Source organism: Echeneis naucrates, chromosome 13 (assembly GCF_900963305.1).
Source record: "Echeneis naucrates chromosome 13, fEcheNa1.1, whole genome shotgun sequence".
Classification (NCBI taxonomy): Eukaryota; Metazoa; Chordata; class Actinopteri; order Carangiformes; family Echeneidae; genus Echeneis; species Echeneis naucrates.
Genome location: NC_042523.1, coordinates 827,868 through 834,343, shown reverse-complemented (window position 1 = coordinate 834,343; position 6,476 = coordinate 827,868).

Genomic DNA, 6,476 nt, shown 5'->3' with positions numbered 1-6,476 from the left:
CTAAACTGCTTGTAGGTATGTTCGTTTCTGGTTGTGTCTTTGTGTTGCCTCTGTGACTGGTGACCTGTCCAGGGGGGAAACCCGGCTCTACCCAATGTCAGCTGGGATTTGATACTACCAATCAAAACACCAAATTCACCTTCATAAGCATCTGTTTAGATCACGGGTGTCAAACTCAGGCCCGCGGGCCAAATTGGGCCCTCGGTGTAATTATTCCATTGGCATTCCAATAGCTTCTTCACTGGCCACAGTACGCGTGTTGCGTGCGGTAAGCGTGTTGCGTCATTTCCGGTCACTGGCGGTTGTGCTCTCTATTGTGCTTGTGTTGTTTCCACTGTTCTTCTGCTATTATTTCCTAATTCACTCGAGTAATCAGGCAGAAAATTATTTTCACACCAACACTAGGTTTTAGAAGTCAATATCTCCCCTTTCTCCAAAGTTTATAACCGTTTCTGTTCCTCCACTAATCAAACTACCCGATTAGCAATGTCCTCTAGCTCTCTGTCTCCACTCTCTGTTCCTCCTTCTCCTCTCCTGTTCTCTGTGCCTCATGTGTAGTTATTCTTCTGCCTCCTTTTATGATAGCACCTCTTGTCATAGATGTGGGATGATGGTAGAAATGGAGGCGAAGATTAATGAGTTAGAATCCCGGCTCCGCACTTTAGCTAGCCCAACTTATGCTAGTGTAGTTAGCCCCCCTGTAGCCGGTGCGGACCAACCTAGGCGAGCTCATACGGCAGCTAAGATAGTTTCCTCCCCCCCAGTGGCTCCCGAGCAGCCGGGATCTAGTCAGGGCGGCTGGGTGACTGTCCGAGACAAGAGGCATAGTCGTAGGCAGCAGCCCCCGGTTCACCATCGACCAGTTCACGTTTCCAACAGGTTCTCCCCTCTCAGCGACACACCCGCTGAAAAGCCGACTCTAGTGATTGGTGATTCTATTCTGAGAAACGTGAAGTTAGCGACACCGGCGGCCATAGTGAAGTGTATCCCGGGGGCCAGAGCAGGCGACATCCAGTCTTATCTGAAACTGCTGGCTAAGGGTAAACGTAAATATGCTAATATTGTAGTTCACGTCGGCAGTAACGACACCCGACTTCGCCAGTCGGAAGTCACAAAAATGAATGTGGAATCGGTGTGTACTTTTGCTAAAACGATGTCGGACACTGTAGTTTTCTCCGGCCCCCTCCCCAATCGGACCAGTGATGACATGTACAGCCGCATGTCGTCATTTAACCGCTGGCTGTCGAGGTGGTGTCCCGAAAACAACGTGGGCTACATAGATAACTGGAAGTCTTTCTGGGGGAGACCTGGTCTAATTAGGAGAGATGGTGTCCATCCCACCGTGGACGGGGCCGCTCTCATTTCTAGAAATATGGCCGATTTTATTAGAAATCCAAAACCCTGACAATCCCGGGTCGAGACCAGGAGGCAGAGCCGCAGTTTAACACGCTCCTCTGCGCCTCAGTCAGAGCGGTCATCTGCCGAGAATAGAATAGAGTCTCTGTCTATGTTTAGGTCTATAGAAACCGTGTCTGTCCCCCGACGACCTAAATTTCGAAAAGTTAATAAACTCAAATTAAACAAAAGAGGAGCTAAAAACAAAAACCTAACTGTAATTAAAACAGCCACAAACTTAGTCTCAAATAACACTGCGATCAAATGTGGACTGTTGAACATTCGATCATTATCATCAAAATCTCTACTAGTAAATGATCTCATAGCTGATCACCATATTGATTTATTTTGTATAAGTGAAACGTGGCTGCAGCAGGATGAGTATGTTAGCATTAATGAAGCTACACCCCCAACTCATGTTAACTTTCATATCCCTCGTACCACAGGTCGAGGAGGGGGGGTGGCTGCAATATTTCAGTCAAGCCTATTAATCAACCCCAGACCAAAATCTGGCTGCAGGTCTTTTGAAAGCCTCACTCTTAGTCTCTCCCACTCGGACTGGAAAGGTGAAAAACCAGTTCTGTTAGTTACAGTATACCGTCCACCTGGTCCGTACTCAGAATTCCTATCAGAGTTTTCTGAGTTTATATCAGAGTTAGTACTTAGTACAGATAAAATCATTATTCTGGGAGATTTCAATATACATGTTGATGTAGAAAGCGACAGCCTTAGTTCTGGGTTTCTTTCCCTACTAGACTCAATTGGCTTTTCCCAGCACGTGAATGAACCCACTCACTTTTACAATCATATCCTTGATCTTGTTCTAACTTATGGCATTGAAATTGACAAGCTAACAATTCTTCCCCAAAATTCTCTCCTGTCTGACCATTACCTTATTACATTTGAGTTTACTTTAATGGGCTCCACAGCATTGAGGAATAAATTCAGCTATAGAAGATGTTTATCTGAAGCTGCTGTGGCTAAATTTAAAGAGAACATTTGGTCATCATTCCCAACAATGCCATATCTAAATCTAAATTTAAATGAGGATTTCTCCCATACGCAGGTTGATGACCTTGTGACTAGCACTATGGCCACACTGCGTTCGAATCTTGATAATGCTGCCCCTCTCAAAAAGAAAATATTCAATCTGAGGAGGATGGCTCCCTGGTATAGTTACCAAATCCGTACCTTGAAGCAGACATCAAGGAAATTAGAAAGAAACTGGCGTTCCAGTAAGTCAGAAGAGTCTCACAGAGCCTGGAAAGACAGCCTAAAAATGTATAAAAAAACTCTCCGCAGTGCTAGAAGTTCATATTACTCAGCACTCATAGAAGAAAACAAGAACAACCCGAGGTTTCTCTTCAGCACTGTAGCCAGGCTGACAGAGAGCCATAGCTCAGTTGAACCAGTGATCCCCTTAGCTCTAAGCAGTAATGATTTTATTAGTTTTTTTTCAGACAAAATTCTCACGATCAGAGAAAGAATTTATCAGCTCTTGCCTACATTAGATAAAAATCCCCTTCTGAAGACGGCAACTGCTGAATCAGCTGCGGCGCCTCTTTTACATCTGGAATCATTCTCACCTCTAAATCTCTCAGAGCTAGCTTCTATAGTTTCATCATCCAGACCGTCAACCTGTCTATTAGACCCAGTACCAACTAGCCTCTTTAAAGAGATCTTTTATGTAATTGAGCCGTTTATTCTAGATTTGGTTAATCTGACTTTATTTCTGGGTTATGTACCTCAGGCACTTAAGACTGCGGTCATCAAACCCCAGCTTAAAAAGCCTAATCTTGATCCAGATGTTTTGGCAAACTATAGACCCATATCGAACCTTCCATTTATTTCTAAAATCATTGAGAAAGCTGTAGCAAAACAACTACACGAGCATCTGGATGGGAACAGTTTGTTTGAAGAGTTTCAGTCAGGATTTAGAGCCCATCATAGCACAGAAACAGCGCTGGTTAAAGTCTCCAATGACATTCTAATGGCCTCAGACAATGGATCAGCCTCCATACTTCTCCTTCTAGATCTTAGTGCTGCATTCGACACCATAGATCATAATATTTTACTACAGAGACTGGAACATGAAATTGGAATTAAAGGAACTGCACTAAAGTGGTTCAAATCCTACTTATCAGATAGACATCAGTTTGTTCATGTAAACAACAGCTCCTCCTCATGTACTGTAGTCAGTCATGGAGTCCCGCAGGGTTCGGTACTTGGACCAATCCTCTTTACGCTTTATCTGCTTCCTCTAGGCAACATTATCAGGAAACACAGCATCAATTTCCACTGCTACGCAGACGATACTCAGCTGTACCTATCAATGAAGCCAAATTAAGTCAGTCAGATAGTCAGACTGCAGGCATGTCTTGAAGACATAAAAGTCTGGATGACTGGAAATTTTTTACTTCTCAACTCTGACAAAACAGAAGTTATTGTACTCGGTCCTAAGCACCTCAGAAAAATACTATCTAATCATCTCATCAGTTTGGACGGCATTACTTTGGCCTCCAGCTCCACTGTAAGAAACCTTGGAGTAATTTTTGACCAGGACATGTCCTTTGTCCCTCACATAAAACAAGTTAGTCGGGCAGCTTTCTTCCACCTGAGAAACATTAGGAAAATCAGAAACATCCTCTCTCAGGATGATGCAGAAAAACTAGTCCATGCATTTGTAACTTCTAGGCTGGACTTCTGTAACTCATTACTATCTGCATGTCCAAACAAATCTCTAAAAGGCCTTCAGTTAATTCAGAACGCTGCTGCACGAATATTAACAGGAACTAGGAAAAGAGATCACATCTCTCCCGTGTTAGCTGCTCTTCATTGGCTGCCAGTAAAATATAGAGTAGAATTCAAAATCCTTCTTTTAACGTATAAAGCTCTTAATGGCCAAGCTCCATCGTATCTCAGAGAGCTCATAGTTCCTTACTGTCCTAGCAGGCCACTCCGCTCTCTAGATGGAGGTTTACTTGTGGTTCCTAGAGTCTCCAAGAGTAAATCTGGAGGCAGATCGTTCAGTTATCAGGCTCCTCTTCTATGGAACCAACTCCCAGCATCGGTCCGGGGGGCGGACTCTTTAGTAACTTTCAAGACCAGGCTTAAAACTTTCCTGTATGACAGAGCGTACAGTTAAAAAGTCCTCTACTCTTTAGGTATGCTGCTATAGGCCTAGGCTGCTGGGGGAAGGACTGAGCTTCTCTCTCTCTCTCTCTCTCTCTCTCTCTCTCTCTCTCTCTCTCTCTCGCTCTCTCTCGCTCTCTGTCTCTCCTTGTCACCCTCTCTCCCTCTTTCTCTCTAACTCCCTCCTTGCATGCGCTGATAAAAACCATCCTTCTTAAAAAAAAAAACAAAACAAAAAACAAAACAAAACAGTTTCACCCAGTTCTAAGCATTTATACTGCATTTACTAACCATGTTCTGCCAAAGTCTCTGTCTCTCCCAGTTCCTCTCCTCTCTCTCCCTGTCCTCATCCTGCAGGTGGTGACTCATCCCATGTTCCTGCAACACCTGCTGGTCCCATATAGCATGAATTCTGCATTACAGCTCAACTCCATGAACTTCATGCAACAACATGTTCCTGCCTACACCCCCCCCCCCTCCAATGCCTGCCTGCCTCTCTCTCTCTCTCTCTCTCTCTCTCTCAACCCAACCGGTCGAGGCAAATGGCCGCCCCCCCTGAGCCTGGTTCTGCTCGAGGTTTCTGCCTCTTAAAGGAAGTTTTTCCTTGCCACTGTTGCCAAGTGCTTGCTCATCGGGGGATCTGTTGGGTCTCTTTAAATAAATTTATAAAGAGTTTGGTCTAGACCTGCTCTATATGTAAAGTGCCTTGATGTAACTTTGTTATGATTTGGCGCTATACAAATAAATCTGATTTGATTTGATTTGAATTATATTTGGCCCGCGAAATCATACCAAATATGCAGCTGACCCGAAGCTGGCCCGACAGTTTAGAGCGCACATACCGCTAATACTACAAGTCCCACAATGCTTTGCGTTGGCGCGCCAGCTGAGACTGCTAATCCTTTCTGTTGACAATTGTTAGCATCCATTCTACCAGGCACCTGGACAAACTTATCTCACCCGCCGTGTTGCCTTGTGCTCAGTTTGCTGAAAAAAATCAGCGTCCTCAGCGATTTGCCGACAGATTTGGACTGCTCAGTAATCCTTTTGTGGTGGACACGGAAAGTGCACCAGCTAAACTCCAAATGGAGCTGATTGTACTCCAGTGTAGTGACATGCTGTCTGTAGGTGCTGCACAGTTTCCATGTCTCCTCCCCGACACACTGCCCAACTCTGCCCAGGCTGCTCAAAGGCTCTCTGTGTTAAGTAGCACGTCTATTTGAGCAACTGTTCTCTTTGATGAATATGAAGGAGTCGTCTCACTGATGGATGGACTGTTAAAAGTTGAATTTTCATTGAAGGAAATTATTAATTTTGGTTGTTTTGTTGTTGGCCTGTTAAAGATTTACATTAAATAGGAACTTGAAAGGCTACAGATGGTGAGAGACATATGAGAAATTAAATTTGAAATAAATTACTCGTATGTCTCTCACCATCTGTGTGTATATGTTTAGACCTCCTAAAACATATAACATTCATTTCTTATTATGTCAGTAATATTAAGCTCTTGTTGTTCCAGATTCTATGTTTCCGCAAAACTAAAATTGTTTCCACATGAAAAGGTTCAACATTACATGTCTGCAGAGAAGGGAGAAGATGCACAGTTGCAGTCCATCTTTCAATAAATACTGAGTTTGCCCCGCTACTTCATTCCAGTTTTTGTTTTCCAGTGTTGAATTTGAGTTTGACGCCCCTGATGTAGATGGTTGAACAGATATGGATACGGATTGTGGACTTGCTCATCCCTTAGCACTATGCTGCCATGTTGCACCAATACTAAGTTGTGTTTGTTTATTTTTTGGTGTGTGGAATTTTAAAATAAATATCTGTACACTAATAATGCGTATGTGGATCCACATGTATGATCCACAGTGAATTTTTTTTTTTTTTTTTGGGGGGGGGGCGGGGAAGTTGCACTTTAGTGAGCGACTTAGATTAATCAGAGTCAC